The sequence below is a fragment of the Ptychodera flava genome, chromosome 9, assembly GCF_041260155.1.
Source record: "Ptychodera flava strain L36383 chromosome 9, AS_Pfla_20210202, whole genome shotgun sequence".
Lineage (NCBI taxonomy): Eukaryota > Metazoa > Hemichordata > Enteropneusta > Ptychoderidae > Ptychodera > Ptychodera flava.
Window position 1 is genome coordinate 8,363,175 of NC_091936.1, and position 12,593 is coordinate 8,375,767.

At 38.1% G+C, this 12,593-nt stretch overlaps 1 protein-coding gene across 2 annotated transcripts in view; it reads right to left on the reverse strand.

Annotated features, from left to right (window-relative positions):
* LOC139139916 (proteasome activator complex subunit 4-like) overlaps positions 1 to 12,407 on the reverse strand; it is a 41,007-nt gene extending 28,600 nt beyond the window's left edge. For both annotated transcript variants that reach the window (XM_070708880.1, XM_070708879.1), the window contains exons 1-5: positions 11,277 to 12,407; positions 7,695 to 7,845; positions 1,763 to 1,889; positions 508 to 752; positions 16 to 85 (exon numbers count right to left, since the gene is read on the reverse strand). The gene's annotated coding sequence lies outside the window, so the exon portion shown is untranslated. The remainder of the gene's footprint in view (positions 1 to 15; positions 86 to 507; positions 753 to 1,762; positions 1,890 to 7,694; positions 7,846 to 11,276) is intronic.
* Positions 12,408 to 12,593: the final 186 nt, after the last annotated feature.

Genomic DNA, 12,593 nt, shown 5'->3' on the forward strand with positions numbered 1-12,593 from the left:
TGAAATGCACCTTACCGCAAACATTTCCTCTCTACTTCTGTCCAGATTAGGTTGTTCACTCAGTGGAGCATACGTCAGCATCGGCCTGAAATCAGGGGGAAAATTGAACAATACAATACATTGCCCAGGTACTCTGAGAACGGTGATGAGTAAATTGGAGTTCTTAATACGAGTACAGCTTACTTTGCCAGTCTGCTTATACAATACAAGCAAGCTACAAATATTTCAAATACTGTCATCTCACATTGTCTCACACTGTGGAGTTTAATATTCCAGTTAACTATTGAAATGCTACCAGTGTTATTCTTTTATCTGACAATAAGTAGACAAGGTTGTCACTAGAGGGCGCTTCTTCTTGGCCCTTCCCTGTACAGAGCATCATCCAATTCAGACAAATGGTTTACAAGAATGTTTCATAAACTGGTAAGTCTGCACTCACATGGCAGGAATCTCTGAAGGAAAAACTGAATTGAAACGACACAAGAAGCAAGATGAATACAGACTCACTTTGTCCATGTGTAGTATCCCCAGTGTCTCTCATCAATCACGACACACTTATCCCCTTACTCCTGTGTTTAAGCAGATTACTGCTGTCGTAGTGGTACCATGAGTTGTCAAGTCTCTCACCCATGTGGATTTCATAACTTGGATAATCAGCTGGCAGGTCAACTTGTTGAAACTGATCAACTTCCAGAGATTTTTGGGTTTTTGCTTGTCTTGTCTCAAGATGCTGCCACTCCATTGATGGCAGTCTGCCAAAGAAAGAAGCAAAAATAATTTTATAATTTTATAATAATCTCTCTTGAAAGTATTGCCTTTTACTGCTCTTAAAATTATCAATTACTCATATGTCAATTAGTAAAAATCCTTATTCTCCCATAATAAAATAAAAATGCAAAATAAGCACATTACACCTAGGTTGAGTTCCTGTTCACAAGATTTCCCAAGCAGGTTCTCTGAAAATCACACAGTTCACCTCATTAACTGGACAAGCTGTAGACCGCAACATGAAATATCAGGCAAAGTGAAAAATGACACAATGCATGGCAAGCCAGGGTGATCATTACACATGAAAAGGCAAAATATATTTCATGAATTTATTATCAGTAATAGATGCATGAAATATATGAAATATAAAATGTGAGTATATTTGTCATCGGCGATGTTCACTGTTTCTCTGCCAGAGGAAACACGCATTTGTTTGTGTAACCTCAAGGTCTTTGAAATATTAAAAATACATATATGCAAATTTTATGCTAATTTTCAGAACTATTGAATCTACTCTCCCCACCAACATACATACCTATTATGATAGAAATAACTGTGTTGTATTGGAAATTTTTGAAATTTATGAAAAACCACTTTTCGTAGTTCTGCAAAACCACATCTATGAGATTCCACTCAGTTCTAGACAATTACCTAAACATTCCTCATCCAAAAATTTGTCACTTTTGGTGCAACAATATTTTTTGAGTTATGAGCTCCACAAATTTGGTCTACTTGTGGATAGATTGACACACAAACACAGACTGACAAAGTGGTGACATCTAGGCCCCCTCAGTGTGCCTCCGGCACATTGGAGCAAAAAAGGTGACTTTTTGATTTGTAAAGGATACCTTTACAATGAAGGAATCATTTCTGTGTTAAGTAATGCTTGAACAGGGCCCCTCTAAATATATAAAATCTGCATCAATTGTCTCATAGTTGTATGAAAAGCTACATCGTCGAAGATTTAAACTAAAGGAAAAGGTAGGTCTCTCACCTTTCTGACTGTGGAGTCTTGTACCAGACTACTCATAAACTGATTGACTGCATTTGGCGGTAGTGGAAGATCGGCACAGATCATCAATGTCAGCAAACCAAGGACTATCTGGGAAAATTTCCATCTCCTGTGAAGTGCACACACCAATGAATGAACATTGTGAAGTTGATCAACATCACATTCTGACAAAGTGTCTGAGTCAAATCTTAAAGGGACAAAGTCGGCCATTTTTTCATGAATTTTGTTTGATACAAGACACTATTTAGAATGTTTGACATGTTGAAAGATACTGAATTCAGTGTTTCCCCTGGGTTCCAAAATCTTGTAGCAAATTTGGCTAGAAGCCCTAAAAATTATTCGCCAAACCAGATATTCAATTAGCCAAGCCGATACCACTGATCACAAATGACGTCATTTCTTTCTCATGCGTGCTACGTACAGACAACGGCACGAAACCTGGTTCAGCATACTATTTTTTCAAACGAATCAGATATCCATTCTCGTAGCAGTTTAAAAGTAAAATACCCTCAGACTTGAGAAATATGTGCATTTTTAGCTCCCATAGCCATATGTATATATGGCAATGGAAGCTATTCTTATAGGCTAGGAAAATGTCTGTATGTATGTATGTCTGTATGTCTGTATGTCTGTACGTCTGTATGTCTGTATGTCTGTATGTCTGTCCGTCAACATCAAAAACTCCAAAACCGCTGTACATTTCATCTTGATATTTGGTGTGTACATGGATGATGGGCTGTAGATGAGATTTTGTTCAAATGAAGTTGTCATTGCCAAAAATATGCAAATTAAGTGACAAAATGTAAAAACAGTCAAAATTGAAAAAACTCAATAACCACTGAGCAGATTACATGAAAAATTAGCATGTAAGTACTTTGGGCTGACATGAAATGATTGTGCGCATCTTGGGTCAGTATCTTGGACTTGCTATTTTTCATGAATTTTATTGTAATTTTCTCCCATTTTTGGTCAAAAAATCTCCTGCTCTGAAACCACAAGTCCGATTGATTTGAAACTTTGTATGGAAGTGCATAGGAGTGACCTTTCCCAAATTTGGGCAAATCGTGGTGAAATTTGCATATTTTTAGTTTACACGTCCATAGACTCCCATGTATAAGGCAGATCTCCATAGACTCCCATGTATAAGGCCACAAAAAATAAAGATTTAGTTTCTCATCGTATTCATATTGCAAAAAGGATGCAGTGACACAATTTTTAGTCCCCACGGATGAAGTCCAGTGAGCTTATAGATTGGGTCATGTCCGTCTGTTCGTCCATCCGTGAGTCCATCCGTTCACGCAGATATCTCGGATATTTTGACAAAATGTCATGTGATCTTGATGACCTTTGATCTCAATATACATATTTGTCCATAACTCAGTAACCACAAGTGCTACCACCCTTCATATATGGTATGATGGGACAGCTTATGACGCCACAAATTGTACCTCATTAATTATGCACATATCTAATTTTGAGCCAGCCAATAGAGCTAGAGGTCTGATTTTTGGTATATAGGGATAACTTAGCAAAACAATTTTTTTGACAAATGTCATGTGACCTCGGTGACCTTTGACCTCAAATATACATATTTGTCCTTAACTCAGTAACCACAAGTGCTACAGCCTTCATTTATGGTATGATGGGACACCTTATGACGCCACATATTGTACCTCATTAATTATGCGCATATCTAATTTTGAGCGAGCCAATAGAGCTAGGGGTCTTATTTTTGGTATACAGGGATAACTTAGCAAAACAATTTTTTTTGACAAAATGTCACGTGACCTCGGTGACCTTTGACCTCAAATATACATATTTGTCCATAACTCAGTAACCACAAGTGCTACAGCCTTCATGTATGGTGTGATGGGACACCTTATGACGCCACATATTGTACCTCATTAATTATGTGCATATCTAATTTTGAGCGAGCCAATAGAGCTAGAGGTCTTATTTTTGGTATATAGGGATAACTTAGCAATACAATTTTTTTTGACAAAATGTCACGTGACCTCGGTGACCTTTGACCTCAAATATACATATTTGTCCATAACTCAGTAACCACAAGTGCTACTCCCTTCATGTATGGTATGATGGGACAGCTTATGACGCCACATATTGTACCTCATTAATTATGCACATAGCTAATTTTGAGTGAGCCAATAGAGCTAGAGGTCTGATATTTGGTATATAGGGATAACTTAGCAATACAATTTTTTTTGACAAAATGTCACGTGACCTCGGTGACCTTTGAACTCAAATATACATATTTTTCCATAACTCGGTAACCACAAGTGCTACACCCTTCATGTTTGGTATGATTGGACACCTTATGACGCCACATACTGTACCTCAATAATTATGTGCATATCTCATTCTGAGCGAGCCAATAGAGCTGGATGTCTGATTTTTGGTATATAGGGATAACTACCGGTATAGGAGAGAAATTTTTTGACCAAATGTCATGTGATCTCGATGACCTTTTACCTAAAATATATGTTTATGTCAATAAATAAGTAACCACAAGTGCTATGTCCTTTGTATTTAGTAGGATGGGAGACCTTACGACAACACACGCTTTACCTCATTAATTATGTACACATCTAATTCTGGGCAAGCGAATAGAGCTAGAGATCTGATTTTTTGGCATATAGGGATTAATTAGCAATATAATTTTTTTTTCAAAATGTCATGTGACCTCAATGACCTTTGACCTTGATTATACATATATATGCATATTTCAGTAACCACAAGTTCTATACCCTGCAATTTTGATAGGATATTAGACCTTAAGATGTCACATCTTGTACCTCATTTATAATGCGCATATGTATTTCTTGGCTGTCCAATACTGCTAGAGGTCTTATCTTTTTTCCCGATTTAGAACCATAACTTAGACATGCCTCATGTGTTTCAAATTGGGAACAACGACATAGACCTATGTGCCCATAGCTCTCAACATATACACTCCAGTGATACTTCTTAATGACCACATTTTCCTACCCCATCAAGACTAATACTCCTATTACAAGTGGGGACTATGTCATTGTAAATGACTTGTTGAGTTAATGGTTGTATCACAGTATTCGATATATCTAATTCTGTATTTTTTCCATTTTATATTCTGAATAATTACATTAAACATATTTCACTGTCTCCAGTACATTTCATTTAAGTATTTTCACTTCATGCACTTTATCCCTTTCACACATGTTCAAATATCTGACCAGAGAACAAACACTAAATAGTCCAGGATGGGAGCTACAGTGTCATTGACGCTATTTTTTAGACTTCCAATACATTTGCTTTACGCTTGAAGTTTAGCAAGCGAAGCTCGGGCAGCGCACAGCATATCAATGACGCTTGGGTCAGGGGTCATCATCAAAGACGTCAGTGTGTATTCAAAGCCAGCTTCAATCATGCCATGGATCGCGGAAATCACGGATCATAAATCCAAATGTTCACGTCTAGAACAGAACCGTAAAATATCAAATACCGGTATATACCCTTTTGATATGGAGAAACATCTTTTTGTTTCACTGACGATCAAGTTAAATGCTGAAATATCGCGACAGACTTGCGTATTTATTTGCACGATGTGAACGCGGAACAAGGCCGACTCGGCGGACGAGCGAGCGCTTCTCTGAAAGTCTGTATACGATGTCACGTCACAATACACGACGGTCCGTGATGCACTGAAAATTGTCGCGAATTTATATTAAAGGAAGCCAATTCACACAAGTTTCTAACGCCAGTAAAGGTATTTTCTTGTTGGCAGCAATACACCACGAACATTTTCGCTATTCAGGAGTGCCTTACTCGCTCTACGTTCTAAAAAAATGCCATGCGTATGCTTTTGACCATGCATGCCGCTACCTTCCTTTCCAAATTCACGATCGACTTTCCTACATTGATCATAATTTTTCTTTCCATTTCATAGCTTTACTTGCGCTTAGAATGTGTGTTGTAGGGGTGGTTCCCCCCATATTGGTGGAGCAGCCAAAGTCAAAAAGGAAAGTTTGCCGTTTTGCTTTAGTTTCACCGTCACTACGATCCTTCAATTCAATTCAGTGTTGACGATGACATGGCTGTCACTGCACGGAGTTATCTGTAGGCACACATTGCGCGTAGTCAAACCCAAAACTTCGCAACATTTTAGTCAACTAGTCATGATATACATGCGGTTATTGATTTGTGAGTTGTTTCGTTACAATTTTATTCATACTGTATGTGTTACAAATAGGATCTCCTGATGCATGAAAGGTCGGGGATGCACAGAGATACGTCTCAAGTTGAATGCAGGACATGTGCGCGCGGACAAAGTGATGACGTCATAGTGCAATTTTCGATTCGCAAGTTTGGCTAACTTTTGCCAAATCTTCTCGCCAAACGCTACTTTTTTCTCGCATTTGCGATTTGGCGAGCGGGCAGCGGAAACACTGTGAATGAATGGATACCATGCGTGTATTCGACCTAGGTTTTAGACACGATACATGAAACCATTGCGAAAATGAATTAATGGTCATGACCATCAATTCATTTTCTCCATGGTTTCATCTACCGTGACTAAACTAGGGTCTAATATATGCATGCATGGTCACCCATTCATTCAGTACATGCATCTTTCACTTCCTGAGAGAAGAAATACATTATAACATTCATCAAAGAACCACAATGGAAATAAGTTTTTAACTTTTTGTGCAATGCTCGGCAAGTAATTTGTCTTTACTGTAACAGTGTTGTGCTTGGTGTAATTTATCTAGTATTTTTTTGTATTCATTTAATTTCTGTATTTTTACATTTTCCTGAATATTTGCTGAATAAAATCAAATCAAATCAAAGAAGAAGGTCTGTTTATTGACTGACAATTCACCATGGAAATTGTGATAGGAGGGCAACCTGAATGTTTGCACATTGGTGCAGAAAGTGAAGTAGTGACGATTGAGATGTCAAAATGAAAGCTTCATGTGTGCTGCTTGGGAATGAAACACTTACATCAAAGATTCACACGTGCGGAATGTGAAAGCTGTATGTGTTGCCATGCTCACTGCAACATTAACATTTGCATCAAAACTGTCATATTTACGGCAAGCAAAAGTTACATGTGTTGCTATGGTAATACAGTACAACATTTATGCCTAAAAACTTGCACACTTCGCCAAGTTGAAAATATTCATTTATACCAATATGCACCAGCACAAGCCTACATGCTGAAGTGTCACAGACAATGCTTGGCAGTTTTGATGATTTTTTAACAGAGAGCCATTGGCAGTTTTATCAAAGATAATGTGTAGGTGCATCCCTACTGATGTCGCTCTGAGTCTTCGGATGCTGTCTCAAAGAGAAAAGTTTACTGATACAGACAGTCAAATGATGAATGGCAACATGCACCAAGATGCTAATGTTGGCAAGCTGAAGTTGACAGAAATTACATTTTACAATACTACTTTGATAGCTGTTGTGATAACAGTAACTGAATACGTTATTATATGAAGTTCTCTAACAAACAATGCAGGAAACATGAAAATTGGATGAAAATTCCACACACAAAGTTGACAATTTCTTGAGATCTGTTTGGATGATCAGACAGGTCACCTAAATTTTGAATTTTGACAAAACTGCACATCCAGTGAAAGGTTTGGACACCTGCAACAGCAAATTTGATTTGAAACAAAGTACATACAAAGAAGACATACTTCACATTTACCTAATTACACACATATGCATCTCTACAACCATGTAAACGCTCTCACTCACATAATCACACACTCTGAAGGGTATACACAAAGACAGGACGACATCCCATAGGAAACAGGAAAGGCAAATGATATCATGAAGGTCAAAGCCAAGGTCAGGCACATCTGCATAGGCTACGTGGCTAAGAATAAAGAGACAGGAAATGACATCATACCTGGTTAAGTTGAGGTGAACTCTGTGTCAATAAATAACTGAATGTTGATGACAATGCTATCTCTAAGACACTTTCAAGTTGATTTTTGGATGTATCGATGTGATGTCTGGTGGTTGGATCTGGGGTGCTACTTTCTATCAGGAAGAAACACCTACAATGAGAAGAAGTCCAGAATTATTAACATTAAAAATATCTCAGAGTTTGTTGTTTTCTTTCAGTTAAAATTTCAAAATTATTATCACGTCACTGTCCTGCAAAATGGGAAAGTATACCTCTTGAAACAAAAAAAACAACAACCATTATCAGGGCTCCCGCTAAGTCACCAAAATGATTAGCCAACTCATTAGCCAAATCAAAAATCTTTTAGCCATTTTGAGTAACTTTTAGCCAGTTTATGATCTCAAGTGTGGCAACAGCTTTCTCGTCATTCAGGAGTCCCTAATTTTACAAATCAAGATGTTTTGTATGATGTTCATGATGGTTTTTACATTAACGAAATATGTGTTTAGTTTTTGCATTTATAATCTGTGTTTTTATGACATTTCAGGGATAGAAATCCTTTCTCATTTTTGGTGGTAAACTTTAAACACCAGAAATAAAATTAGGTAGCAATTGAATTCTAAAAATCTGGTAGCAATGTTAAGTGTATATTACAAGAGGTGCAGATTGAATATTTCTGCCACATTCAGTTAGTATTCACAGTATGATAGCTTGTCATAAGTTACAGGCTTCTCTTGTGGCAAATTTATGCAGTCTTCCATAACCTAAATGTTTGAGCCACACAAGTAAAACAATTTTCCATGCAGAAGACAGCATTTATGGTATAGCACAATGGCAGTGTAGATACGATTATTGTGGTATTTAAGGGCACGGTTTTACTTGTATATCATAGTTGTGATCAAGCAGGCTGAAATAGCATCTTGAGTATAAGTACTTTTCTTGAGACAAAAAGGGCTGGGCCAAACAAAACTCTTGTAAAACAAGACACAACGATATCACTGTTTGAGGGCATTCATTGTTTTAATGATTATGATAACATTTTAGCCCAGATATATTTTCATTTGATATTTTGATATCATCAAGAAATGTCTGGTGATGTTCACTTCTAGATTATTAAACTGGTGGAATCTACAAAAATATTAAAATCATTCAGAATCACATAATTTCTTGTATAAGTTACAGCAGTTTGAAAGTAGGCCGAATGGGAGTCAGTCAAGCTGAATGCCAAAGGCAGCAAAATTACCTTTCACCTATTGGACCACCCTAGGTGGTTTCTTGTGAACCATAATTGTGTAATTAGGGGGCTTCATGCATGACATCACATGATGAGATGACCCAGACTTGACCTTTCAGAAAACCTCAGTTTTTCTCCTTTTCTTTTGTATAATGGCTCCGTTTGTGAAAGTTTCCTTTGAAATTATGGTTTTTACTATCAAACTGAGTAGTTGCAGGCCAAATTTGATACAGCAAAGTATAGGTAAAACTTTGTTAGACTCAAGGACGACCCAGGACTCACAGAGGCAAAGCAAGCCTCAGTGTATTCATGGACCTTACGTTCATTATGTATTGTAGTATCGAACAGCAACAGTGTTTGTTTTACGTACCAGGGAATTTGTAACTTTGTAGAAAGGAGATTAAACTGTTTCAATACATTGCAACTTTGTAGGAAGGAGGGTAAACTGTTTCAACATCTTACAACATTTAATTGTTAGGTGTAGTTTTCTGTTGAGGAGGTCTAAGAATTCGATAGCCACTACATTAGCCAAACAGGAATTTTTGTAGCCATTTTTAACTTTCTTTCGCATTTGGCGAATTGGCCAATAGGTAGCGGGAGCCCTGCCATTGTTTATAATTTTACATGTCACAAATTGTATCAGATACAACAGTTTAGGGCTGCATCTCGATCTGCTACCTACTGTAGCCATGTACGACTGCTGAATACAGTCAAAAGGTTTATCACGTCCATGCTTGTGCTTGGAGAGATATGTGTACATGCATTACAATGTGCAGATGGTTTCTACGATGTCATGAGATATGCCATGATGTGCTGTTAGTTAAGAAACAGTAACTGTAAATGAGTGATTTTGCAAAGGCCTATGGGGTTGCCAAATTATTTTCTGTATGGACAAAAAATTTAGGTTTTTATGATAAAAATTAATTTAAGTCAGAAACTTGACACTATTTTCTAAAATGTAAGATTTCAGTTGAAGGAACAGTATATAAAGAAAAAAATAACTTTTATTTTGCATTATCTATCATTCTAAAATGGCAAGGGTTGAAAACTCACTCAAAAAGTAATTAAAATCAGTATTGTCAAAATTAAAATGTCTCTTATTAATGTAAGAACTTTATTGCCAAACAAAATAGTTGTTTTGTTATATGTAAGCATTTATAGAACATGTGAACATTTCAGAAAATTATGCCAGCTAGAATGGAGATAAATTCTTTGGAAATTTGAAATAGGGAAGAAAATGAAATAGGGAAATCAGGTGATTTGCATACATTTGCATAAATGAATACTTGTGTATCACACAACTTACAACTGCTTGACAAGCCAAAAGGTTAACACATTCAATATTTTAATCTTGAGTTCACAAATTGATTAAAATTGAATGAATATTTGCAAAAAAGTGATTTTTGAGCAAAATACACTGTGTTGGACGCAGCACTCGATCAAGACCTACGGTGTCTGGGAACTGAAGAGCACATCCAAAATTTATCACTGAGGATGCGATGAGGTACACAAAACACATTTGAATAGTGACAGCTTTGATCCTGCATAGTATGTTTACCTTGCCAACAGGCGCCCGTGGGTTGGGTAGTCTGCTAGATCGATTTTCTGCTCGATATATCGATCCCGTGTTTGATCTGCCCACCACTAGTTGCAACCTAAATGTTACAGTAGGGGCTGATCGAACAGAAAATCGATCAATCTATCCAGCAGACAAACCAAGCCACGGGCACCTGTGACCTGGCTCAAACCAGGCACTACGCACAATGGAGGCTTTTGTGCATCAATCAGTCTAGACAGTGGAGTTACATAATGATATATGGAGGGACTGTGGTTTCTCACAATTAAAAGAAGAGGGAAACTGATTTACTGCTGTCAGCAGGGGACTTGTGCAATGCCTGTGCTGCTTCCGGTACAAAAAAAAGCAAAGCGTGGGCCGTGGTCGAGGTCAAGCGACAAGTCAGATTCACGGTTTAATATGCATTATTGTTCGAGCAGGTACATCGCATTCTCTCGAGCTCTCCCGGGGAATTAAATCTGTATTTTTTGTATTCTTCTCATTCATCGCTGACAAAACTGTGAGTGAAAAATGTTCTGTACACAGGCTCTTGACTCAATGCAGGCGAACCGCTAGCCGTCACTGATAGTGATACAATAAAAATCAATTGGATCAGTGACGGCTAGCGGTTCGCCTGCATTGAGTCAAGAGCCTGTGGTTCTGTATATCCCTGTTTATATCATTAAGGTTTCGACATGACCATAAACTTTCCCCGGTTTCGAACTAGTGTATGTGACAATGCAACACGTGTAAGACAGATAACGTATCAAAATCATGCTTATTACGTCCTTACCGAGAGAGGATCCAAGGGATGTAAAATTGTAAAGTGCAGAGAGGTCGAAGACTTCACCTCTCTTTTCGATGGCGCCTGACTATGCACTACGGATGGATCCGAAGTAATCCCCTGCAGCGCATGCAGTAGCTCGAGGGTTTGGTACATGTGATATAGGATCGATTCGAAATAGGGTACATTTGCAAATTTACAGCGACGTCAACTTATCCTCACACCGCGACACGCTGTACGCGTACGATCTAAATGTACACTGTTATCTTGCTGCACTATAATACTTCTTCTGAAATCAATCCGCTAGCGGTTACGATGAAGCAATGCAGTAAGTCATTTCGTCAAGCTTGAATCGCTAAACGATTGAAAAAAAAAAAAAACCAAACAAACATAATGACAGCAGTAAATTTGTCCTTCGTTTCCCCATGAAAACCACGCACAATTTTCAGGGCTAATGTTAGGATTTACGTTTTCTGTGAGCGTAAGCGGAAGTATATACGATGGTCCCTGAAACACCTCCTGAACAGGCAACTTGGTTGGCAGTTACCATGGCTACTGCGCTGCACAAGGGAACTGTCGTGAAATACAAAAAGGCGGATGTGCAGCCGTCGCGTCGGCTTTCAGGCGCTTTTAAACATCTTGATGTGAATAAATATGACTGAGTGAGACACACATTTTGCTTGCACACAGAAATCGTAAACTCGGGTATGAAAACACATTTCAAACATCAAAGTCAAGGACTTTTAACACAGTAGACCGGTAGTGGCAGTGTTCCCCTGATAGTTGATTGCTCGGCTGTTTCATTTTCCGTAGCTGTGGGTCCATAGCTGTGGTGTTTTCAGACGGGATTCCTGCCTTTTACGGGCTGGTTTTGACTTTTTAGGATTTTAACCCGCCACCACATTATGCTAATCCGTGGACTTATCAAGGGTTGGGTCAACATTGGAAAGATAGAGATGTAAATGAAAAAGGAGTAACCTTTCCTATCTTTCGCGATGTTGACCAACCCATAAAATCCCACGGATTAGCATAATTAGTTGTGTTGACTTATTAATTTAATGTGTATATGACAGATAAACGTCCTTGTAATGGGATGTAAAATAAATAAAGAGTCAAGAGGCTAGGTTAGGCCATGGATGTAAAAATAGATTTTTTACATCCATGGTTAGGCCACAGTCCCTTGGTGGGCTATTCAGCTCTGTGACTATTCGCCCCATAGACGAGTGTACAGAAGGTGCGTTTCTTGCTTCTGTACACTCGTCTATGGGGCGAATAGTCCCAAAACTGAACAGCTCACCAAGCGACTGTGCCGCCACCAACTTTCCC